General features: G+C 41.8%; 1 protein-coding gene across 2 annotated transcripts in view; it reads left to right on the forward strand.

The window, feature by feature from the left end:
- The window catches only part of LOC146855076 (uncharacterized), a 488,645-nt gene that overhangs the window by 324,052 nt on the left and 137,141 nt on the right, over window positions 1–27,452 (forward strand). The window contains exon 2 of one of the 2 annotated variants that reach the window (XR_014980784.1): window positions 1,826–2,073. The exons of the other annotated variant lie outside the window; for it this stretch is intronic. The gene's annotated coding sequence lies outside the window, so the exon portion shown is untranslated. Of the gene's footprint in view, window positions 1–1,825; window positions 2,074–27,452 lie in introns of those variants that run through there. 2 annotated transcript variants of the gene reach the window in all.

The raw sequence follows: 27,452 nt of genomic DNA on the forward strand, positions 1-27,452 counted from the left end.
CTACACCCACTTACACAGCCTTATACACACCTATACAGTCACTCACACACCTACTCACAGACCCATACAGCCACTGACACACCCACAAACCCATTCACACACCCACTCAGAGACCCATACAGCCACTCATGCACATACTCACCTACCAATACAGCCACTCACCAAAAATATCCTATAGGGATTAACATGGAAATCACTGTTTAAGAACACCCCCCTTTTATTGGTCCCCACTTAATGAATCCATCCTCACACACACATTCAAGGAGCTTTACAGTGCAGGCCCAACCTACCCGAACAGTTGTGTCTCCTACCACCAACCATCCAGACACCTTCACTTTGCAGGACTCTTACTCGCCAACACTCCAAGCATACACAGAACCAGGCCAGGAGGACTTGCGCTCGCTCACATTACTCCTAAAGCATGGCACAACCTCTGTCTGCGCATCAAAGCCTTCTCCTCTCTTCTTGAATTCTGCAAGAGGCAGAAGACCTGTCTTTTCAGTTAACCAATCTACCATTGGTAGAGTTAGGCACACACACATACTCAGGATGCCCTTTTCAGGTGATAGTGCGGTTTGCAACTCAACTTAACTCAACTCAACTTTCTTGAGCTTAGGTGGATGAACTTTTTTAGAAAAGTTTCATGAAGATCAAATCACCCCAAATTTAATGAAATAAAAAATGCTTTTCCTTTGGAAGCTCGTGCCTAAACGACTATTGCGATTATGTGAGTATTTGCGAATGTTTTCAAAATGCTTTGGGATGGAGAACACCTCTGAACTCCCCAGTAAAGGGTCATGCTCAGTTGGCAGGCCATTGCATATTGCAATGCATTGTTGTTTCCCTTTCGTAAATGCCTGTGAAATCAAGCGTATGACTTTTTAGCCAATTTATTAATCAGTCCCACGACCCTTCATTGCTTCTCCTGCATCATAGAGTGCACTATATGTTGAATCTAGGATTAATTTCACAAATCAAATTAAATATGAGATCTTACTTGCAATGATTGTAATTCTAATCTCTAAGAGGTGACTTTATTTAATGCTTCTTAAGATTTGTAGGACAGCTAGGTGGAAATAGAATAAGGCTTTGACACTTAGAGCCGGATTCCAAAACGATGGATGAAAAATTGCAAGGGAAACATATATATGTGAGTTTATGAGTCCATAGGACCCATTTCACAGTCAGGATTTATGGCCAGAAGAAGGGCTGGAGAATGAGCACTGGTGCTGCATTCGAGTTTCAGCCCAGTGTATGCCTGCTGCTCTGTTATGAATTGGCTTCCATGAGTCACACAGATGCAGCGAAAGAAGTCACTATGTTAGCAAACTCATGCACCTGTTCCCACCATGAGAGAAAATGGACATGTTTGGTCTTTAAAGACCCATACACTACAAGGTAAAGAATTATATTTTAAAACCTAACCTAAGGTTTGAAGAACGACTCTGCATTTTTGTATTGTACTGCCTATGCATTTTCTGAGGGGTGGAGATTTCGGTTTGGGTCAGCATATAATACAGCTATAGAGATGAAATGCAAATGGACAATTGAAAAATGTAAAATGCACTGTAAATGTGAATGAATTTGAAAAGGAGGCTACAAATTGAGTGGATATGCTTAGTTCGGTTTGTGGAAGCAGAGCAAGTACAGCAAACAGTTGCATGGACGATTGGTGGCCTCGATTGACGCATTGGTATGTGGTGACAAAAAGAGAGGATGCATTAGTAGAAAAAAGCACAAAGTTATATGTTAGAGTCTAGCATGTAAGCTTCTTTGTGTTTTAGAAATTAAACTAAACAATGAAAATCTCTAACCTTCCCATCAGTATTGATGATTAAAAATCCGGAATGGGCAGACATCCTGTGAACATGATGTTATCAGATTCTTAACATCTGCTGCAACATACCTATGAGCCCTGAAGAAGTCCCCAGTGGACGAAACATGCTGGCTTTGGCTACAATTGGATTTTAAACAAAGAAGATTCAAAAATAAGAATGGATTTTTTTTTTTAATTGGACACTTCACGTTCTTCAAATATATGGAGTATTATTTGAGATTGGATGCGATGTGACATTGCAGTGACTCTGATCAACAAAATGAACGCAGAACTTTGTGATTGATTTGAGTGTTGGGTAAAAAGAATCTTGACTTTGTTTTGCTGCTATGGAGCAGCGGCTTATTGGCCTGGGGATGAACATCTACAACATTTGGTTCCCTCTGTTGGCCAACACATGGGTATCAATGGTACTATGGTGAAATAGCCAGGTGTGCACTCATGCTAGACAAGCTTGCATGATGGTAAATGTTGACTCCAAATAAAGAAAACAATGACATTTTATAAGGAAAGTTGTTGTCCCTAAAAATGAATAAAATGTGGGCCCCCTTGATGGGCATAGATGAGGATTTGGAATAGGGCAAAGGAACGCAGGTACGGGCGATGATTAACTCTGGGTTAGAAATTGGTGGTTTCTCGTCTCCTGCATGTACTGTCATGCATATGGTAGGGGAGAGAAAGATATGGGGTGGGATTTCCGTGTAGCCATTTTACCACACTGATGTTTGTAATCTAATGGACAATGACCTAAACTGTAGACCGAATAGTTGTGTCTTTATTGTTTGAGTCACAAAAAAATTCAATAAAACAGATTAAAAAATATATATAACCATCTAGATCTCATTATGTCAAACGGTCATTAATGCCTAAGTGAACACAGTGAGTTACATAAATGTACATTATGCAAGTTTCAGACAAGTCGAAAACCATTCAGTGGCCTGCCTGTATGATTCATGTATAAAACATCTGTTCTTTTACTGCGCTTAGAAGCAGCAGACTTGTGGCATGAAGCACTGTACCAAAATAAGTTACTATTATTATTGGTATTCTTATTTTATTAAAACAGTGCATTATATGTGTAAGAATAGGCTGGGCAAAGCATGCTTCACATATTCAAAACAAGATAGCATGTTCCAGTTAAAGGAGGTAATCATCAGTAGCAGCTGGAAAGGCATCTCCGCGCGTTCAAATCACGAGAAGGTTCCTTGAAGCCACCTTTCTTCTGAATCATCTCTGAATCGCTGTTGTACTGGGAACGTGTTTAACGCACAGCATTTGCACCCCCTCCCCCCCCCCAGTTGCAGTACAGCAATAGGCATCCTTCACCTTTCTTGCCCTAGCTTGATTTTAACTCACATCTGTCATCTTAATGTGAGGTCGCTGGTTCGACATTATGGGGATGTGCACAATCACTGATGCCGCCCCTGACATTCTGTTTATGTCTGAGACATGGCTTCATGAGGATGCTGCGGTTGCGGTTAATTTGGCTCTTCCTTCGGAGTACACGATCTTCACCCACAATCGTAACTCTAGAGTCGGTGGCATTGCGGCTGTCATTAAATCCTGCTTCTCTTGTGCCTGGAAGCCTATGGACATAGCTGGCTGCGAAAGTGCCCACTTTCGTATTTCGGTCAGTCCTCATTTTAATTTTTCTGGGCTACTTATTTATCGACCTCCAGGACCAGATGCTGCCTTCAGGTCAGCACTGCCGGAGGCCGTCGGCGCATTGGCCTTAACTACGGCTAATTTCAGCATTATCGGAGACTTAAATCTCCACTTTGATCTTCCTCTTTCTCCTGCTGTTAGCAGTACCCTAGCAGATTTGGAAGCCCTCCAGCTGTTTCAGCTTGTGGATCGCTGTACCCATGATGGTGGCCACATTTTGGACCCCATTTTTACAAATCTAACATCGGCTAAAGTGTTACCCCCTAAACCTATGGCTTGGACGGATCACCATCTCATTGAGCTGCATCTTGACATTAAGGATTCCCCTTACAAAACTACGGTTCCTGTGTCACTGAGACGTCCATGGAGCAAACTGAAACTCGCTGATCTTCATCGGCTCCTTGGTCAGCAGGTTTTGGGTCCTTTCTCCGATGTGGAGACGGGCTATGATCTATTTTGCAACTGGCTGACTGGAGCGCTGGATTGTTTGATTCCTATTGCCGAATTTAAATGTCGTCGTGGTGAGCCTAGTCCTTGGTACGACGATACGCTTCGGCTTTTAAGGAAATCCTGTAAACAAGCCGAAAGAGCTTGGCGCAAGGATTACCTACCCGACAAAAAACGGGAGTATCGTGCTAAGACTAGACTTTATCACAGAGCGGTCTGTAAAACCCGGGCCGCCTATTTTTCTCACGAATTTAACTCGAGCACTAATCCTACCAAATTAATTTTTAGGGTCCTTAAGGATCTCACAGCCAGCCGTGCCTCTCTTGATGCGATCTGTTCTGCTTCGCATTGCGAGGACCTGGCCGCCTTCTTTGTGGAAAAGGCGGCGGCTATATATCATTCCTTTCCTATTTTACCCGTTCCCCCGGTTAAGGTGGAATCTCCCCCAATGACAACGCTGTCTTTGTGTTCTTTTCCTGAGCTTTCGCTGGAGGAGTTCACAAAAAATGTGGTGAAAGTTAAATCAGGCTCACCCAGGGACCCTCTTCGTCCTGTTCAGTTTAGAGAGCTTGCATCACTCTGTTTCCCTCCACTGCGCGACCTTGTCAATTTATCTTTAACATCTGGCTCTGTCCCTGCCAGCTGGAAACAAGCCCAGGTGATGCCCATTCTGAAAAAGCCAGCTCTGGATCCATCTAAGTTGGAGAATTATCGCCCTATATCACTCCTTCCGTGGGCGGCTAAACTGACTGAGGCCCATGTCAATGCTATCCTATCGGATCATCTTGTTCGCGCTGATATTCTGGACCCCACCCAGAATGGCTTCCGACCCGGCCATAGCACGGAGACGGCGCTGCTTTTTATGGTCGACCATTTGCGAACCTTGGTCGACTCTGGTCAAACGGTGGCACTGGTGCTTCTCGATCTCAGTGCCGCGTTTGACACCGTCTCCCACGCCATTTTGTTACAACGTCTGTGTGAGGCTGGTGTCGGTTACACAGCACTGGAATGGTTTCGATCATTTTTATCTGATCGCACATTTAGGGTTACTACACCTCCTTTCCAATCTAAACCATACCCTATTGCCCAGGGCGTGCCGCAGGGGTCGGCTCTTAGCCCCACACTTTTCAATCTTTATGTACAGCCGCTGGCTGCCGTCGCCAAACGTGGGAACCTGACTATGGTGTCCTACGCGGACGATACTCAGCTGGCGGTAGCATTAAGTGGGGCTTCCGACCTCGAAGCTGCTAAGTTCCGGGAGGGAATTAGCTCAGTAGCGCGCTGGATGACTGATAAGTGCCTGCAATTGAACGCTAAAAAGACCGAGGTGCTCATTGTCGGCAAGCAGAGTCATCTTTGGGGCGATCATTGGTGGCCATCGGAGCTTGGTCCCACTCCTCTCCCTGTCACGGAGGTTAAAAATCTTGGGATCTGGTTAGATTCCAAACTAAGTTTTGTTTCTCACACAAAGAAAACTGCTGCCACTTGTTTCGGGATACTTAGAAGGCTAAGGCCTACTTTCAAATTTTTTGATGCTCCAACCAGACAACTCATTGTCCAAGCTACGATTTTGTCTCGGCTGGATTATGCAAGCTCCCTTCTGCTAGGAGCCAACCTAGCCGAACTTGCTAGACTCCAACGCGTTCAAAACGCTGCTGCCAGAGCTCTGGTTGGCTTACCGAGATTCTGCTCGACTAAAAAAACCATCGAGCAACTTCACTGGCTCCCCGTTTTTCAGAGGATTAAGTTTAAGTCTCTTTGCTTACTGTTTAAAATCCTCAAGTATTCCTCTCCTCAAATCTTGGAGCCTCTTATTCAGCCTTATGTCCCTTCGCTCACTTTAAGGTCTGCTGGACTTCATCTTGCTTTAGTTCCACGTTTTAAGAGGGTGAGGGCCGGCGGTCGCTCTTTTAGAGTATTAGCGGCCAGGCTCTGGAACTCTCTTCCTGTCCATATTCGTGCTATAGACGATCTTCTGGTTTTTAGGAAAGCTGTTAAAACCTTCCTTTTCCCTCAGAACATTTAATGGGGTGCTTTTGTCTCTGGTTATGCTGTGGCCTGATATCTTGTCCATCGTAGCGCCGGGACGCCCCTTTGCTGGGGCAGCTGTGCGCTCTATAAATCTGGCTAACATAACATAACATAACATAACTCAATTGCGAATCTGCCCCATCGCCTCCTTGGCAGAGAAATTTCACTGCAAGGCACACAGCTCATCTGTGTATCACAAACCGAACCCGTTTTTTTGCCTTCATCAATAATTCAAACTGTTTTTAAGCTTGCAACATATATTTAATCATTGAACCGGTTTGATAACGTGCACATTAAAATTTAAACCTAAAATGGTCTTTGAAAGTTATAATGCATGTTGGGAATAATTTAAGGCACGTTTTTGTGCATGGTTCTAAAGTACTTATCTGGCTGATTATCAAGGACCGCATTAGCTGCAAAACAGACTTCAGACTGAAAAAGCAACTTCCCACATCAAGCAGTGAATCAAAAGTAATGTTGCCCGAGGATGTCAAATGCACGGATTTACGCGTTGCTGAAATTCTCTACACATAATCTTGGATAAATAGAATTGATTTCTTATTAACAGAAAGCAAAATTGTAATTAAACATTTGTCAGACATAGTTAATAGATCATGTTGAAATGTGGAATACCTGATTGTTTTAAGGTAAGTACGTGTATCTTATTTACAGAAAGTCATCCATTTAATTAGCTACTTCTCTGCCAATTGAAAAACAATAACGTATTCCTTCAACTATTTTGTTGGTAAACTTCTCTTTTTCCACTGGGCATGGCTAGCGTCCAGTGCTTAATTAGTAGAATAATAAGTGCCGGTGCCAAAGAGTTCTCAGAAGAACGCGGTCAGTGCTATCAAAGGTCGAGGTGGTGAATTCTAAGGCAGCATTGTCTAGATTCCACCTCATGCCTCTCTTATTCGCCACCAGAACCCCCTTCCCTTTTACCTCACTCTTTCACATTCATTTTCTTCCTTTGTCACTGTCTTTCTGTTTTTCTCTTTCTCCATCTTTTCCCTTTTTGTATTTTCTCTCTCTTACTTGGGATCAAAGTATGTTAAGAAAAAATAAGTGCTAGTACCTAAAATAAGTGTTGGTGGGTCCTACCGGCAAACACTGGCTTGAAATATAGACTGCAGTACTTTAAATGGGACAGAACTGGTAATTCTCTATAAAACCTTATGTATACAAGTGGGCAGTGCCTGCCCTGTTCAAAAGCCAGCAATACTTTTAATGAACCGATTTTCAATATATCAGGCACTGTTCAACAGAAGTACATTACTCTACGTGAGAACAGATAATTCAAAACATAACTATGTTACATTTACTGAGACACAGCCACAATATATTCAATAGCGAGGTACCAGGTGATGCGAAAGAGAAAGAGCGAACCCAAATTGTTAATGCCCCCGATGGTCGACATTTTTCCCCACTGGTAGCTGGAATGTGATAGTTTAAGTAGCCTACGCAATGGGGAGGGTCCACCAGCCAAGTTTCCTGGAAGAGGCAGATATCGTGGTGCTCAATGAAGGTGTGCCAATGAGGAGATGTAACTTTTGACCTTAACCCTGCGATGTTCCATGTTATTACAGCTAGCCTGGATGAGGTGAGACGAGGGGAAATCTGCCCGTTACCCTTATTGGTTGATTTTACTCTAGTAACCCTCTTTCCTGCTTGCGGGCGGAGTGTTGTGGGTATATTTCTTAACAGGGTTAATGATGCATTTGGCACCGCGGCATTCTCACTCTCGCTGGCAGAAGTTTGTGTTGTATGCTCCATAGGGGCGTCAGCGAGTGAGGATAATTTTCAATCTACCTCCCTTAATGGTGACAGACTGAGATGTGAATCCAACTCATGGGGATTATATTTAAGTCTAATGTTGGAGCTGGTGAGGTGTTGGGTGCAGATGTCAAAATTTATGAGCTTGTCCACCAAATGGTGGTGAGGAAGTGTCAGGGCAATATAGTCTAGGGGAGCATTGGGGCAAGTGTGTCTTTTAGCTGTAATAATGTCATCCCTTATTAAGGACCGACAGCCCCAACCATGGCGTATCCAATGGGTGCACTTATTCAAGAGGCAGTCCTCATCTTCTCTAGACGATACTCCAGAATACTTGGGGACATTAATCATGTACACGACGTTTCTTGTACCTGGCATACTACTTGCTTTTCCTGCCACTCTTTGCCCACCACTTCTATTGAGATGGGTATTGTGGGGGGTGCGAAGGCCATAACAGGTGGCAATGGGAGCCTAGAGGTGGACATGGAGTTATGTACCCTAGCAGGTTGCGGATAGTTGGTGCCCTGATTAGCCCACTAGACCTTGAGCTTTGTGATGCCTGAGCTTTACTAAGTTGTGTTTGGCAATTGCTAGCACCCATATCCTGTTGTGTCTAGGGTATGCTCCAAATGAGGATTTGACCAGCTCCACAGCTAAATGCACCTTACTTAGGAAGTCACTAAGATTACCGCCGGACACCTTTCGAACTCTAATTTCATTAATCAGGGCTATTAGCTGGCTGGACACTGATCTTTGGAAAGAATCGTCTGTAGGGTCTACTAGGTTGCACAGCACTAACATCAGGTGCTATACTGCTCTTACTAACTTCGCCTGATTTATCTGGGCCTTTGATATTGTTTTATATAATACTCTTTGTACCTTCCGTGCTCGTGCTATGTATCTGAGTCCTGTTGTAGGGAGAGATTGCTGGTGGGTCTGGATGGTCTGACAAGGTAGAAAATCTATTACTACAGAGAAAATTGGCCAGGGCTTCTCAGGAGTCTGGTTGGAACTGTGGAAGACCAGCTACTACATTACTTGCCTCGGATTCTCTCAGGGGTTATGGGGAAGGGATCCTACTAACTGGCTTTTTAAACATATCTGGTATGTGCCCGTTGCTTGATTTGCTACTCGGGGCCTGCTGTGTGCTATCCCTGAGTGTCGTGTCAGGGACTGATGAATCCAAGAGGCCATCGCATTCAGATAATAAGATATCTCTCCTATCCATAACACCACCCTCGGAATCATTAATGGGACCTAGGACTTTCCTTTTTTCCCTTCTTTTTTTGACCATCACCCAACCGTCCTTCACAGGATTTTCTCTTTCCCATTCTAGCCCCAGAGATGACAGATTCCAATAATAAATGTAAAACAACTGACTAAAGGCCTGAAAAAGAATTGCCTCAACCTCCAATTGGCAATGTCCTTTAGCTCTTTAGCTGCAATAACTGCCCCTTATCAAGAGAGCTTCCTATACACAATTAGAAGCTGCCAAATGATCACCTGTGCAAGGTTCCAGAAGTTCAGGTATTCGGAGGGATTGCCCATCCCAGCCTCCTCCGGACTCCTCCGGGCGCAGACGGGCCCACCCTTGGCCCGGGCGTGTCCCGGGCACACCCACGCGCGTCCCACGCTGCAGGGGCTGCGAGATGCTTTTAAGCGCCTCCGGGCATGGGAAACAGGCGTCGGCGCCTCCTGGCTCAAAGCGTTTTGGGGCTTGAAGTCCCCTGTGGCAACTGTGGCTGTGGCTGTGTGTGGCTTCTCTAAGCATTACCTTCACAAAATACTTTGAACTTGAACGTGCCCACAGGATCCCCACCTTCACATCCAAGAACACTGTTAGTCCCAGAGTGTTAATCTTTAAACCTTTACCTCATCAACACTCTGAACTTATCTTGGCTTGTATGCAGAAAGTCAAATCACTTTCAAGGCATAGCTTTAAAATTTCAAATCCCAAGACTTTGTCAAGGACACTGTAACCAGGAGGAGAGGCTTCCTGGAACTTAGGAAGATGCTATTGGACAGATCAATACAACTCTCTTTTGCTGGCCCATACAAATTTAAGATCATCTAAAAAGGCCAAACCCATTTCTTCTTGGACCCTTCAGATTTGGAGACTTTCTTGAACAATACCTTCAAATCATATATGGGTGACTCACACATTGGCCCTGCTAGTATTCACTTAATCCTGAGGCACATCCATTAGCCTTCCTAAGATTACTATCAGCATTGCTATGGGGCCCTAGTCCTCAAATGGTAACCCCAACGATTCAGTTGTTGTCTCCTATTATATAATGCTTTCAGCTCATTGTCAATTCAGATGGTGGTTATTCTACCAGTCAGGTCACTATTGTAAATCTGTTTGTCTTGTTTTAACTGGTATCTTCATTGATCTTACCTTTAGTCAGTCCTGCGGCTATCCCACACTTGAGTTGGTTCTACGCAGCTCCGAACTCTTCATAGATCTGTAAAGCCTTTTACTCATCTATCTGTTCTGGATCCTGATGCAATTGATTCACTATATAGCCGTCGTCTATTGATGGGTCCTAATGAGGAAAGATATATTTCCCACTTATGAGTACTGCACGCACACCCATCGTAAACGCACTGAGTTCACCTGTATCTCTTAATTTGCAAGTTCAACCTTCTGGGATAGTGTCTGTCTGTGCTGTTGGAGTTAATATTGTGCCTTAACCATTTTCTTTTGCAGGCAACAAACTTATCACGATATGATTTGACATGTATGCGTTTGGGGTGTATTTTAAAGGTGAGAATTGTTCCATGTCTCATTTTTCTGCCCAAGATAGTTGGTTGATTTTATAGCGGAGTGCCTCTTACGGCTGCACAATATATGTTTCTAGTGTTTAATATGTCTCATCACAGTAGTGGGCTCCCCTTGTTTGCAGTATACCATACATATATTCTTACTGTGGCTGACAAGGACCATTAACTAACATTTGTTTCTGGTGTGGCCAGGTACATTTGATGTTTCAATATTACCATGTTGCTATCTTTGATTGAGGGTTGAATGTTATAATTTATTCATTTTAGTTATTTGTACAGTTTTATATGGTGTGCAGCCCACGTGACCCTTTACTTTATCTACCAAGAACACTGCATCTCCCACAATACCCTTAGTGTTCTTGGTAGATTTGGGAAAGCAACGGGCGCTTGAGAAGGAAATCACGTGGTAAAAGTAAAGGGTCACGTGGGCTGCACACCAGGTTTAAATTTGGGTAGTGGTTAAAGACATGGAACAATTCGTTTGTAGATGGAGAGAAAAGGACGGTTGTCGATTAGCAGGTACTCACGGGGGGTGAATTGAAGCAGGATGGTGAACGAAGTATAGTCACGGTCACGTACAGAGGGGAGATATGGACTTAAGAGCCATGAACATGAATGTAAGGTGTTCTTACGGGGGAGGAAAGGAAATAGAGAGTAGAAAGGGGAATACATGGTGAAAGGGTTGCAAAATGAGGGGAAAGAACGAAGAGTTCAAGTGGGGTGTTGCAGTCATAATGGTTTCATGTATGAGATTTTAAACGGGTGAAATCTAGTAAGGAGAAAGAGTGTTGCCCAAAATAACAGGGGATCATGATGTTTTAAAGGATGATTCTGTTTTAATTGCATGTGTTAATTAAGGAGAAATGAAGGACAATTTAAAAGACTAAGATTTTTCTCAAATGAGATAACCAAAACATATTATGGAGGATGATTTTGTAATGTCTGTCTTATTGTTAATTTCAGTCTCCCCTGACGAAGGGCCCACCAAGGCCCGAAATGCATTGGGTTAATAAACGGCTTCTGATGAATACAGCGCTTGTACGTGTTCTGAAATAGAGGTTCGGATGGCCCATTTTGAACATTAGAAACCTAAGGAAATGGCTTTCCTTGCATGACGGTTTGACGAGTTCCAAGAGTTAAAGAGTGAAGAGTGATTCGAGTAAACAGGAGTAAAATCGTCTGAACAGATAGCAAGAAAATGCAAACGCAGCATTGGCAGTGCCACTGGACACGGGGTGAAAAGTCGCCCCGATATGGTGTGGTTACGTTTCAACGTGCAGTTTGGGCTAGGCACGTCACCAGTGAAAAAGCACGCTACAATGAATTCTAAGTCAAACAAGGAGGAAGTTACTGATAACTAAGGTGTGCAATCCATCCCAAATATGTTATACTTGGACACTGCATTGACTAGACACGCCTAGACAATACTTTTTCAAAATGATTTTGGCCCTGTATGCTAACCCCACTGCTAGAATTAAAGTAAAGGGTGCCATATCTGCCCCTTTGACATTACAGTGCAAAAGACAAGGTTGTCCACTTCCCAGTTATTATTTCTCCTTGTCATTGACTGCCTTGTATTAATGTTAAACGAATCAGAGAATATTGCTGGGCTAAAATTAGGGGACTTTATTTTTAAAACAGGGGCGTACGCTGATGACATCCTAATTTTAACAGAAGCCTCAAACATCGCAATACTGGCTATTATAAACCTGATTAACAAGTTCTCCAGCTTCTCCGGGTACTCCTTGGAAAAAGATAAAACTGTGCTCTTACCCTTGAATATACATTGTTACTCTCATGTGTAGGGAACTTAAACTTTCAATGGCAATTGAAATTCATCAAGTACCCGGGTGTGGGATTTTGCAAATGTTGGAAGCTGGATTATGAGTAGGGGTAAGTAGGTACTGACCGCTAGCAATAAGGCCATTAACGCAATATAAGGTCCAGAAAGGTCTCAAAAAATGATTCCCCTGCTCGATCCTTGGTAGCTGGCAAGGAGCGGATAGGCTTAATTTAGGAGACAGGTGTCTGAAGCATTTAAAACACCAATATATTAAATAAGTAAAAAACAACACTCAATAAAAATCCACAAACAATTTATAAAAATAGGAGATATTTGTATGATTAGAATGACACCAAGACAGCAAAAATGCAATGTAGGGAACCAGAGATATGACTTTTTTATGGAATAAACACTTTCTAGTGCTTAAAATCATATAGTGCCAACTTAAAACATCTGGTCGCACTTGACTGGGACAAAGGCAAAGTTTCATCCTGACTGTGCTGGAGCCCTGGTTGACTTCACTAAGCGAGTGGCCCAGTCAGAATGTTACCTTTCCAGTTAGATGCATTTCGGGATGAATTTCTCTCATCGTCGAGCGAGGCTCCTCAGGCCGCGGTTTGAGTAGATGATGGTGCCTTGGCTCAGCGCAAGGCCTTGGTGAAATCCTAGAAGTCATGAGCTCCAGAGCTTTCAGCTGGACGAACCTGAAATCCAGGCTGGGTCGCAGTTCAACTTTAGTGGCCTGATTCTTGTTGATGGGTCAGTCACCTTATAAAACTTCTGGAACTTCTTTCCTGCAGTTCCTTCTGAGGGTTCAAAGTGTCCACAACACAAATCCAAGGTTCCAGAGTCTCTGAGTTGCTCCTCGGAAGTTGGGACTACAGTTCCCATAATGCAGATGCCCAAATCCTTAAAAGTCCTCTCAATGCACTCCTGGCTGGGGACTTCTTGGGGAAAATGGTGCATGCGAGCTACGTTAACCTGTTGCTTTCAGGGAGTCCACTTCCTAATCCTTTTTGAAGCGAGGCAAAGTCCTCAGGGCTGTAGTTCACAGTGCCCAGCAGGAGCAGAGTGCAATTCTGCGGGGTGCAGACCAGGGTTCCAGCAGGGCAGTCCTTCTTCTCCTTGTAGGTTTAGGCAGCAGATGTGAGTTGCTATTCAGCTCTCACATATTTATTCAATGTTCTGAAGTGACTGTAGGGCACCCATGACCAATGGGGTACAAGGAGCCACCCAGAAGCATGAGAACTTCCTCCAAAGTGTGGCATATTCTTGTCCCACAAAGCACTTCACTTTAAAGTTCAAGTTCCTTGGGAGTAAGACCTAGCTAAGCCAACCCACTGGTGTTGCTCCTTTCCCTTAACACCTCCTGCAAATTCCACTCTTGGGGCTGCTGTCTAGCTATAGGACTCAAGAAGACAGGGTATGCCTGGCTAGCATTCCTTACTGTCCTGCTCACTTTGAACCCAGCCTCTGTAGTTGCAGAGCTGCCCCCATCAGATAACCTTTGTCTCTGTGCAGGCCACGTATCTCATCAAAGCAGTTTAGCTAAGCCTGTTAAGGGCTGGCCAATCAGCAGAGGCTGCTAGAAGGCTGGATTTTGGCTCACAGAAAAGAAAGTTCTATCATTTATTTTCTGTATTAGTTATGATAAATTCAAAAGTGGAAAGCTGCTGGATTTATCATTACCAAACATTTATGTCCTTGAAATATTATTCTAGCTCACTCCTGTCAATAAATACACTGTATTGCAGTATTACCATGTTAGCCTATGAAGCTAAATTGCTAAAATGGAGGAAAAACAAAATTGGCAGTTTTTCCCTCACAAGGGAATAAAAAACACCTTTTAAAATGTCCCTGCTTATTTATACGTGGCACCCTACCCTGGGGGCACCTAAGGTAGACAGTAGTGGTGACTTATATGTAAAAGTAAAGAAGTTTAATACTTTGTTGGGACCTTTAAATCCAAAGTCGAATTTGCAAATAATTTCAATTTAAAGCAGATTGCAAAGCAAGGCTGACTTTTAAAATGACAGCAGGCAACACAGCAGTGCACACGTAAGTGCCTCAAAGCTGTTGAGCCTCTAAACCTACATGTCCATCAACATACTAGGGACTTACAGGTAGGTTGGCAGTGCCCATTGTAATTACAACTAATTACCATATACATTTTCAGTCAGAGCACTGGCCAGGTAAGCAGTGCCCATAGTACAGTCAGAGTCAGTTACCACCAGTACCAGTCAAAAGATAGGGGTGGTCAGGGCAGAAAGGATTACTTTCTCACAATAAAGATCTTTCAGAATCCACAGCGCAGAAAGAATCCAAAACGTTTGAAAAATCAAAGAGCTTTTGTCAACATGGTCACCTAAGCATATTTCTTGTTGTGGGAGAATAGACACCATTAAAATGATGGTGTCCCCATTCTTCAATCTTCTGGCTATTATGCTTCCTATTCACCTTTCACAAACTGTCTTTGCAAATAAAAAGAAACCCAAAATCAGTTTTAAAAAACTCAAAGCTAACTGAAAAGATGGTGGATATAATCTGCCGAATTGGGTCATCTATCGAACAGTGTTCCTTGCAGCACGGGGCGCATGGTGGTTTGTAATGGATTCCATTAAAATGCCTGCCTGACTTGACATTGAGCAAAATGTTTGTCTCCCATTTCCCTAAGGAGTTATTTTGAGCATGTCCCAGCACTCTTTTCCTCACTCTAACAAGATCTTCAAAGACACATTCACAGCCTTATTGTCAGTGGACAGGGCTCTTGCCTCTAATTTAAAGAATTCCTACTCCATTTCATTATGGAATAATAAGAAACTTCAGCCTGTATTTTCTCCCGTGATTGGCCCAAAATGGGTTAGTCAAGGCATGTACCCAGTGGCAGATTTCTTTGAAGATGTGGAACCTTTAATATTCTCTGTGCAGCAAAGGAAGCATAAAAGTAAAATGTATTAATTAATTTATTTATTTATAGGGTTATAGAGCGCTCTGTCACTGACTGGTATCCTGGCGCTAGCCACTAAAATGGAAAGAGATGAAAGCTATAAGTTTGAAATAGCCACAGAACATGGACATTAAGAGGTCAAACAATCAGAGTTGGGACCAAAACTCAAGTCACTTAGGAAAAAGCCAGGTCTTAAGGGACTTCATAAACTGCAATAGTCCTCAGCAAAAGCTGGGAGTTTATTCCAAAGCTTAGCCGCCCCAACCTTGAAGGTCCGGCAACCTTGACTGGACTTCCCAAATTGAGTCATGCACACCAGGTTGGCTGAAGAAGAGTGAAGAGATCTACTGAGGAAGTATCCTCTTAACCTCTTTTGTAAGGGAACCAGGTCCAGTCCTTGAAGAGCTTTGAAAACAATGCAAAGCAATTTAAACAGAATTTTTGTTTTAGCGACAGCCAGTGGCGATCCTTTACTGCTAAGGAGGCAGAAGCTCTTCTAGTTGTGCTCAAGGTAAGTTTGGCCGTCAGGATCTGAAATCTTAACAGACAGCGTAATAATTTTCAGGTGCGCCCAACAGAAGAGCATTACAGTAATCTAGGCGACTGAGGATAACACTACAAACTACCAAGGCTCTAGCAGAAGGGGGCAACAATGGCAGTATCCTCGCAGGGCTCTCGGAAGTGAAAAAAGCTACCCAAATTCTACTCAAATGCTAAGTTTATGATCAAAGATAACTCCTTGATTTCAGACTGAATCGTCGGGAACAATAGTCTCATTGGATAGCACCGGCCAAAATTTGGCAGCGAGCACGACCGGAGCTTCATTAACTGAACAGCGTAAAAACTTCTTATCCCAGTTGAACTTCAGGGAATTAAAGTTAAGCCACTGGACAATGTCCTTCATAAATCATGAAAGGTGGAGAGTTGCTGGTTACTTCCCAACAAAATGATAAATTGGGTGTCATTGGCATAATGAACCAAATTCACCTTATGTAATTTAATAAGTGTGATCAAGGGGTCCATATATATATTAAAGAGAATCGGGTTGATAGATTAACCCTGTGGCATACCCTGTTTGATTGCCCTAAACTCAAAGCGAAATGGGGAATGCGCAATTGCCTGACATCTGTCCAATAAGTATGAGCAGGACCAGTCCAAGAATGTTCTGCTCACCCCAATCACAGCCAACCGGGCCAAAAGTGTATTATGACAGACTGTATTGAATGCAGCTGAAAGATCCAGTAAGATCAGAACTGCTAATTGCCCCTCATCGACCCGCAATCTCAGCTCATCCATTGCTGTGATCAGCACCGATTTGGTTCCGTGGCCCAGTCAAAATCAAAATTGCTCCTCCTCCAGACAATTATTAGTTTCCAGATATTGAGCTAATGACTTGCTCACATGACATTCTAAAATTTTAACAAGATAAAGCAGAAGAGATATTGGTCTGTAATTACTCTAATTGGCAGGATCCACAGAAGGCGATTTCAGAACAGGGATTGCTATAGCTTTCTTCCTCACAGAAGGTACTGTTTCTGATTGCAAGGACTGACTACAGATTTGGCAGAGCAGGAGCAATAGTTCTTTCACCTGTTCTTTCAAGATTTTAGGTGGAAAAGGGTCCAAAGGCAAACCCGGCGAAGTGGCTATAGCCAAAGCATGAAAACACTCCTCAGAGAGAGGTTCACAATAATCAAATTTACATGGTCCTTTCCCAGACATATTGGGTGGTGTCAGCAAACAATTGAAGCTGTCTGTCTGTGCTCCCAAGAGTGACAGTCTCAAATTCGAGGAGTTGATACCTTCTATAATTTTATTTTTATTTTCCTTGAAAACAACTGCAAAGTAGTAACAGAGAGCTGGCGAGGGCAATATAGCTTGACTTAAACAGGCTGGATTGGACAGTTCTCTCTTAATATTGAACACCTGTTCGGAGCAGCCTGAATAGCATTGGCAACACACTTGGCTTTGCCTTTGTGATTCCTATCTTGTATTCATGTAAAGCATCCTTAAGAGCCTTTTTATCTTCTTCCTTATATGCCTTGCGGCATCTCCTTTCTGCCTTCTTACACAATTGTTTATCAGCATAAGTGAGGCATTATACCAAGGTGCAGAGGGTTTCTGGCAGGATTTAATTTCCTTCAGTGGAATAACTCTAACCAAAGTTTCCACAATTTGATTCTCCATGGCAGCATAGTTGTCCTAGACAGAGCTGCCTGGACCAATAACAGGAGACAGCTTGAAAATAGGCTTATCTGTACTGGGCCTACTAAGTTAGTTCCACTCTCTGCCACAACGTGAACTGGCCTGGGATGCTTTACAAGAACGAACCTCTCTGCCCTGAAGGGAAAAGGATTCCAGAGCATGATCAGTCCAACAAAGAGGTAGGATATTTCCCACAGTGGCTTGCCCGGCTGTAGCAAAACTGAGGTCCAGAGTGTGGCCACCCTCGTGTGTTTGGGCGTTGCATTCCAAGATTATCACATGACCCTAGCAAATCCCTAAAAGTGTGAGACGGATCTTTAGCCAACCATGAATTAAAGTTGCTAAGTATAATAAAATTAGCGTGGGTCGGTGCCATTTAACTGAACAGTTCAATAAGGGGCTGTAAATAAAGTTTGATGTCCCTGATGGGCGATAATACAAAATGCCCGAGCATAGGCAGCCTCCTCCATCTTTTAAAGAGAAGCCGAAAAGTTCAGGACCCACAAGTTCATCCAAACTGAGTGGGACAAACTCCCACTTATCCTTAAAAACAATTCCCACTCTTCTTCCTTTGCTATCCACACAAGGTTTATGGAAAATCTTATGGCCTGGTGGACAGGCCATACCCAAGTCAACAGTTGAATCGGGGGGAGCTCCAAGTTTCCTTTAGGAAAAGTGCATCCACATTACCGGTAGGTAGTAGCAGGCAGATTTCCATTGCATGCTCTACTAACGATCTTACATTCAGAAGCCCATGATTCAACTGCGAAATCGACATGGCAACATTACTACCAAGTAGGTCAGAATGGACATCCTCCCCCCGGGATTTAGCAGTCAACTTACCAATTCATGCAACTGTTCTCTAGAGTGCCAAATGTTGGTCGACGTGCATTCAGCGCAATCTGCAGGCCTGCCCACAGCGTGGCTGGTGCTGTACGCAGTTGGTGCACGGATGGGTGTGGACGGGCTTGCCTTTGGTGGACCTTCGGAGCGCCATCGGTGCAGTCGCACATGCATTGGTCTTTTATAATCTTTTCCTAGTGAGGAAGACTACACTGAGAACAAAAATGGAAGCCCAAGAGGTGACTAGCTCTAACAGGCGATCGCCTCACTTCTTCTTAAAAAAAAAACAAGATCACAATAAAAGTTTTAAAATGCGCCAGGAAAATAGTGCAAAATATGCAAATGTTAAAATCAGTTTCAAAGTCCCTCTAATGTCTTTCTCTGATGACTTTCCAAATTAAGACCCATCCTAAAGACAACTTTTTTGTACTCCCTGAAACAACTGCAATCTGGGGGCCTCGTTGCGACCAAGACTTATAAATTTCAAGGACACAGTGCTCCTTCTCGGTACCCAGATTTACAGTTCAAGTTGTCATCATATTTCTCCTCTAAAGATATCCTTCCTCCACCAGCTGAGGCCTGGGCAAATGTTTCCCACCTCTTACTAAAAAACAAACGTATCTATTCACTCATACAAACAAAATTCTTTGCATCACTCCGACCTATGTTGGTCATGCAAAAGCAGCACGAGGTGACTAAGAACATATGTTTTTCTCATGTACATGTTTGAAGTTGTTTTGGGAAGGGAATTCTGCCCACCTGAGGAATATCTTCAACATCCCCATATCCTTGAGTTTCCCAAATATTATGCATTCATCCATGCAGCAACTTCCCGATTGAACTCCCATACTCTGATCTCGCCATTTTAGACCTACTGCTCACCACCTTATTGGATTGGAAGTCTGCTAACAATGTCTCCTATCACATGTGGTGGGTGATCCAGCGTAAAGGACAACATTTACATATTCTCCTTATGTCACAGATTCTTATTCACAAAGGTTCATTCATACATTCATTCATTGGTGGGGCCCATAACACCAACACGCTTCTCATCCACACAAACTCACTCAAATCTGTACACAGGAGAAGGGGCTGCTGGACAACTTGGGTACCTTATTACATATCAGGACTAATTTTCTTACTATTTTATATATACATTCTATATACACTCTTCAGAATCCGGACTTTATCATCAAGGTACTCCACTGTTTGGTCGATGAACCAACTAGTTGGACTGGTTGATGGTGAATTAGAACCAGCTAAAACACAATTAAAGTCTAGAAAAACATTTGATATCTTCAGTGATTAATTTAAGAACCACAAACTCATTTCTTGTTATTTCAATTTTGTTTATCTAAATCGTTAATCAATCCCTTTAATCTTACATTTATATACTACAGCTCATAATTTGAAATTTAGATTTATTAAAGAGTAATTAAACATTTAGAAACCTCATTTAAGCATGAATTTAGGAAAAATGCAGTAAATCATTTACCAATGAACAGGCGACGAATAGCTTCAGGTCGAATAGGGAGTTATCCGCATTCTTAAATAAGGACTCCCTCGGACAGGCAGTCTGACCCTCACCAAGGGATCAAACCGTCAGGCAAAAATACAGGATATAACACAATATCTCGGAGATCCAGCAATGTCCATACATCAATCTGCAGCATGGATTAACTCCACAACCAGACTGGCAGCATAGAAGTTAATGAAAAATAGGAAAAGTCGGGAAATTTGAAAGAGGAACAACCACCCACCAAGAACTCCTTCATAAAGAATAACCCAAAGACAACCGCAACCGCAACTCCAACTGCAACTCTCAAACTCCTCCCGAATCCTCCCCCGTAATGACAGATGAGGGGTTATTATACCTTTTCTTGCCTTACGTCATACAAAATATGGCAACTTTAGGGGCAGACTAAATGTTCTGATTGGACAGTTCGGGGTTATCAATAGTTCATTGCACTCTTCCCAATGCAAACTGGTTCTGCATAGTGACTTGGCACAAAAGTTCACAAGTTATACTGGTCTTTCCGATTCCCATGTGGGGACCAGCAAATGTATCTTTTCAAGGCAAAAGGGTCTTATTGACAGGTTCAGTCTTCGTCTCTTTCTTGATTCTCATACGGTCATCTACTGGCTTGCGGTCAAGTCCCCAACACGTCGACTTTGGCAGGGAACACGATGTCAGGAGCTAATTTCACCTTGTGATCTCCAGAGCTATCTGGGCATGCGCAGAAATCATCGCACGCACATGGTGGCATCTGCTTCAGAGAAGGCCATCTTAACTAAGGCGGCCTAGTAGGTCCGAATGTTAACTAAGCAAAACTAGACATAGCAGCATTTAATATGTAGAAATGAAGGTTCTAATGTTCAAACCCACATTAATCCCAATATATATTATTAATTTCCTTCAGCAACATTTAAAGCGATAATACTTACCATACGATAACTTTAAGCCACAATACAATCACGAAGCAATATAAACCATGCAATTTTACTATTTCAACACAATCTAAGGTTAGTTTGCGTACTATTGTTAACTATTTAATTTTGCCATGCAATCAGCAATTTAGTCCCACGTATATTTGTGTTTATCAAGGTGCAAATATTGATTAGTATCACTTCCACTTCAAACATATTATGTAAATTAATTTTTAGACTGATTACGTAATTAATTTCATGCAAATTAGAGGAGGTATACAAAATCTTGTTTTACCTGCTCCATCATGGGTATGGGTCGCTTACCCGAGAAACAGGCACATTGCCCAGTCGAAGAGCTCATGAAACACTATTACATCACAACATACATGAAGAGCGTTAGATGCTTTCATACAAGATGGGTAGGAGTGTTGAAGGATTCCCTCTTGTTCTAACATTCTGATTTATCCATCATATCTAGGGCTGATTATGTTCACCAATGTCTTACATGACTTACCATGTTCTTTATCTATCCGTTGCCTTTCATTTCAGGCTAATTTTCTCTCTTCTTTTCCTGTTTTTGTGTGATCTTAGTTGGATGGGTGCATTGTACTTTATTTGATTATGTTTGTAATAGTAACCACGTCAATCTTATGTAATTTTGCATTATTTGTTAAGTAGTTTTATCAAACTTGTCCTGCTGTGGTAATTTCTCTGGTAGCTATGGTACCAGGCTATGTCGTCTTATGTTTGTTTGTTCTTTTGTATTTTCTCTAAATTCTCAATAAAATCTTAGGAACACAAATACACCTGTTCTCTTTTGTCTTCTAATACCGCACCATACTTAGCCATGTACATTTGTAGAGCTCAGGTATTGTTTACTTTAGTATATAGTTGTCAGAAATTGGGTATTTGCAATGATGGAGGGTGGCACTATTTTGAATCAGGCCAGGGAAGAAATACTACAATGCTGGTTTGCCAGGTTCAGTGCCTGACCACCTTTTGCAGGTGGGGTGATGCATTTGGCATGTAGGCTAAAGACAGTGGTGCTGGAGCAATGTCCTGAATAGGGGTGCTGGCCATGGGGCACCAACTTGCTAAAAATATATGGGGTTTCAAAAACCCTGGTGTTACTGAACCAACACGTGCAGCAAACGCGCAGAGAAGTTTAAGTCAAGAGGGTGTGATTGTGGTGGTTCGAAACAATGTTTGCAAAACAGAGGTTAGATAGTTCCCTATGATGCAATGTTCTTAAATATATAAATACGTTCTGTCACTTGTTACGGAAAAAGAGAAAAGGAGATATTTTAAAGAGGTCATTAATTAATCAAATCGGCATTAGCCATTCTGGCGCTTAATGATAAAATAAAACTGTTTTGGTTTGTTTTCTCTCCAGACTTCACAACGTGCCTGCCACCACATTTTACGAGTAAAAAAACACAAATGTAAATGATCCGAATTTTTTATGTTTTTGTATTTTATAAACAAGATATTTTTTGACAGTGTTGTCTTTAAAGTGCCTCATTCATTTATTCTCCAGACGACCTGATCACTGGAGTGATAGAAGTTTGTTCGTAAATGCCATCTCTCTGAAGCCTCATAATGTAAACTTAGATATACGTGACAAGCAAACGCGCAGTGGTTTGTTTAAGTTGTTCTCAGTACACTTCTTCATAATCACCGACCTTTTACTGGTTTGGAACAAATAGTTTATGCTACATGAAATAAACACTGAGGTAAAGGCCTCATTGCAATGCATTATCTTTCTGACCTGATTCAAAGTCTGTGGGTGCTGTACCCCGAACTCCAGCGAAGAGAAGGACATGTAGGATTTACATGCATGCTCAAATGTGCGGGTGCATTTGATGACCGATCTGGCTCTTGCCTTGGCAGATCCGTAAAGTGTTCATTGCATCATTTTGCATAACTTCTTTAACTAATAGAAATAGAGATTTAATACTAAATGCATATAAATTGCACAATTAGCATACGAATTACAGTCCAGAGGGATTATAATTCAAATGTATTTTGCCTCTTTACATTTCCTGCTGTAGCATAATGATTTTCTAAACATTCCACTGTAGAAGAGACTCATTTCATCAATATTATTAATTTTCAGTTCTCGTTGAGACTTAATTCACTGCAGAAAATCAACTAGTTCATAAAGTTGTAATTCACTTAGTCATTGCTCAATCATGCCACATATAATTAGCTCTATGAGTTTTTTTCTCGTAATACCAATCTGTTACAGCATGGCAGTCTACAGCAAGTGGCAGAACTCAAATTACACAGTAGATACATAATTGCATTTTCTAATTCCTTTCCTTTTATCAGGCTGCTAATGATGGCACGAATACTTCATATTAAACTATACTTTAAAGCATGAAGTTGAAGCAAGTAATAATATGAGAAATATATTTCGAAGAGTGTGCAGACACATTTATATTTTCACAAAATATGCTAAATTGCTTTGAAAAGCCATCCAAAGTACATTTTGTCATTTCAAGGACATTCTTTTTCCTTTAAGAGTATGAATTTAAGTAATTTATTAACTGCTTTTACATTGTTCAGCGCTCATCACCATGATTTCTTCATTAACCGTAGATGATTGTGCTGCTTGGTATTTCACTCCAGCTCTGCAGATCTTTGAAGTGTCACTTTCCACATCGGCATTTCCATTGCGGCTAAACTTAGCAGGAGAACCAGAGACGGTAATAATTGCAGGAACTTAAGCAACACAAACTGTAGAAGAGAAGACACCTGCTTGCAGTGCCTCAATACATGTATTTGACACCATTCTAAACCCTGGGGTTGAACATTATAACTTTAGAAATCAATGTAAATGCACCCCATGCAAGGTGCTTGAGCAAACTGTAGGGTACTCTGCAACTCTTCTCCTCTGTTTTGTTGCAGACCCTTTGACATTGAAAGTTGTCTTAAGCACTCAATCTTAGTTGCTCCTGAGTTCATACTTCACAGCATACATTTTTTTTAAATCGCTTTAAAGTTATAAAGAATATATTGTTTCTTTTCCAAACACATTTTTATTGACTGTTCCTTTGAAAACCAAAACAAGAATATTTTAAAAAATTTAGATTTTTCACAGCCTGGTAGGCAGAACATTTGTATTTTATTAAAGACATTGAGGCTAAGATTATGCAAATCTCCTATATTGCCAGCTCACACCAGAAACAATTGAAGAATATAGAACTTCAGTAACATTCTAATAAGCTATAAAGTCCCCCCAGACACAGTCTTCTCCCTTCTTTAGCATTGCGAACAAGATAGCTTCTAAATTTCTTAACTTCCAAAAGAAAATTTCATCTGCCAGTAAACCTCTTACTCTGAATTTAAAAATACAATACAAATTCAGTAACTTTGATCCCCACTAGGGAGGGTATCAATGTGGAGGGACAATCTTAGTCTCCATGTCTTTAATAAAATCCAGATTTTCTGCCCAACAGGCTGCGGAAAATCAAAATTTTATGACATGACATGGAGGCTAGCATTATGCAAGTTTAAAGTGTATTTAATTCATTGTCAATTGCGCTTGTATCAGGTTTGCTAAAATAGCACCTTTTAAACAAACTCACACCAGAAACAATTGAAGAATATAGAACTCCAGTAACATTCTAATAAGCTATAAAGTCCCCCCAGACACAGTCTTCTCCCTTCTATGGCATTGCGAACAAGATAGCTTCTAAATTTCTTAACTTCCAAAAGAAAATTTTATCTGCCAGTAAACCTCTTACATTGAATTTAAAAATACAATACAAATTCAGTAACTTTGACCCCACTAGGGAGGGTATCAATGTGGAGGGACAATCTTAGTCTCCATGTCTTTAATAAAATCCAGATTTTCTGCCCAACAGGCTGCAAAAAATCGAAATTTTATGACATTGCATGGAGGCTAGTATTATGCAAGTTTAAAGTGCATTTAATACATTGTCAATTGCGGTTGTATCAGGTTTGCTAAAATAGCACCTTTTAAACAAACTTTAACTGGACCAATCTACAGCCCTAACGATATCCTGCAAACCTCCCCCCAGGAAGAAAGCTTGGGAGACTGTGGCACCCCTAAGGGAGTGTGCACCAAACATAGCTAATCTAAAATCGCAACCTGCAGTATAAGAAGTACCTCGATACCAGAAAGAACGAACAGGAATGCTATAACAGCCACTTTTCTTGGTGATATAATCATGTGAAAACCGCTTAAACGTTTATTGCGCTATTATATACTGTACAAGTTATGCACTGGCTCAATTTCAGAGTGATTTCAGAGTGATTCTCAACCATTCATGCACACAGAGTGTAGCACTTCAACACATATAGATATCGTACATTCCAGACAAGATCCACTGCTTAACTGATATGTTCCGAGAAAGTTTACTTTATCAGCAACAAAGGCAGACATGTATGCTTCAATTCAGTTGTAAGAAATGTGTAGGTTTTTATGTAAAATAAACAATTGACAATAGAGATTTTTGGAACAGTAAAGACACCAGCAGTCCATGCAATGCATTTCGATTAATCTACTTGTATAAAATAGGACTGGGAAGAGATGTAGCACTGAGCAGGGAGGCAGCAGTCCGTCTGTTAGCAAAACAATCTAATTTCTATTAGGTGAAGAAGTTTCTGTGATCAGTATTTGGTTTGCTCTCTGTAACTTTGAAGAAGCTACAAGGTATTCCTCAGAGAACATTTTATTACATGTTGCATATGGGCAACAACAGCAAAACATCATTACAGCCAGAAATGAAATACTGTAAAATCCCCACTCAATCTAGGTACAAGGGGCCAGATGTATGAGCATTACATTTTGCGACTCGCTAATTGCGCCAAATTGTGAGTCACAATTTGCGAATCGCAAATTACAATGTCCAACATTGTCTCAGACACTGTTTGCGATTCCCAATGTGGTCACAAATTGCATTCCTCATGAATATTAATGAGGTTGTCTCAATTTGCGACCCCATTGGGAGTGGCTAGCACTCCTAGGGATGGTGGCCTGCTGGGGTCAGCTGACCACCAATTCTGGGACTGCTTTGTCAATAAATCTTTTTGTTTTTTAAAATGCAACCCATTTTGCTCAAAGGAAAACGGGATGCATTTAAAAAAGAATAATGAAACTTTTCAGTTACATTTTTTAAGGGCAGGCAGTGGTCCCTGGGACCACTGCCTGCTCTTGAAAAATATTTGTGCACCCATTCACAAAGGGGAAGGGGTAACATGGGGACCCCTTCTCATTTGCAAATGGTTTAAAACTGTGAGTTTTTTGCGACTTCAAATGCGGTCGCAAAACACCAATGCATTTGCACTAGCTATTAGGAAGGAACGCCCTTGGCACGCCCCTTCCTAATAGTGAGTCTCTAACCCTATTTTGCAAGTCGCTAATAGATTAGCGACTCACAAAATAGGCTTAGTACATTGTGCAACCATTTTTGCGGTTGCAGATGGGCCAAATGCCCCTTTGCGACTGCAAAAAATGGTCATATGTCTGGCCCAAAAAGTACTATTTAATGATTAACATGACATGAAAGTGAAATAAAATTAGACGAAGAGAAAAATGGTGTCATATACATCAATGGGGTGCAACAGACTAAGGTCTAACAACCCTTGAAAGCTGACCAGTACTGGCACCAGTCACATTACAGATACTGGTTCACCCTGTCCAAAAGTTTAGGAGGTGTAAGACTAAGTCACCCTTCGCTGCTAACCAGCCATAGGGTGCGGTCGGGCAAGAAGTGGTCAAGCGGGTCAAGCATTTTACCTTCAATCCAGTGGTGGCTCCTCTTCGGAGGAGCGCCGTCCCACTGCTCTTTAATTATATTTAAGCAGGAGATAGAGTATTTAGGAAAATATATCATATCAGAATAAAGCATTTTAAATTATAGGTTCCATGTGAGTCAGACTGGTATGCCGTTATTAGTCCATTCAGCGTAGAAATATTTTCTCTGAAAGCAAGAGAGGAGGAATGAAGCAGACTTTGCAGCATCTTATTGTATTTCGTGTGTAAGTGCAGAGGACATGAACAGCAGTTCAAGATGTGGCGGTTCCTCTTCATAGGTGTCAGGTATATATTTGAGAGTTCAACATATGCCATCTGAGTGGCTGTGTCACTGTATCTGTGTGTGAGTGTGTGTCTTAGTGGCTTTATGGATGTGTGACTGGATATGTAAGTGGCTGTATGGATGTGTATGTGTGTTTGTGAGTGGCTGTATAGGTCTGGCAGTGGGTTTGTGAGTGACTGTATAGGTTTGTCAGTGGGTGTGTGAGTGGCTGTATATGTCTGTGAAAGGGTGACAGTGTTTTTTGGGTGTGTGAGTGGTTGAATAGGTTTGTGAGTGGATATTTGAGTGGTTTCACAGGTGTGTGAGTGGTTATATGGATGTATGAAAGGGTATGTGAGATGTATATCAGTGTGGAAGTTGATATGTCAGTAGCTGTATGGGTGTGTGACTGGGTGTTTGAGTAACTGTTTGGGTGTATGAATGGGTGTGTAAGTGGTTGTACGAGTGCATGAGTGGCTGGTAATACGCTGGATTGTTTCATTCAGGAAAATCATTTCTTTCGGTATAATGCATGTTCGGAACAAGGCTTCTTTAAACTTGGACTTGAAAATGATTGGTTCCTCAGATACATTTTTCATCAATATTTTCTTTCCAAAACTCCTATCCCTGTATGGTCAAATTCTGATTGAACTTCACCGAATGGTT

The sequence above is a fragment of the Triturus cristatus genome, chromosome 4_1 (assembly GCF_964204655.1).
Source record: "Triturus cristatus chromosome 4_1, aTriCri1.1, whole genome shotgun sequence".
Lineage (NCBI taxonomy): Eukaryota > Metazoa > Chordata > Amphibia > Caudata > Salamandridae > Triturus > Triturus cristatus.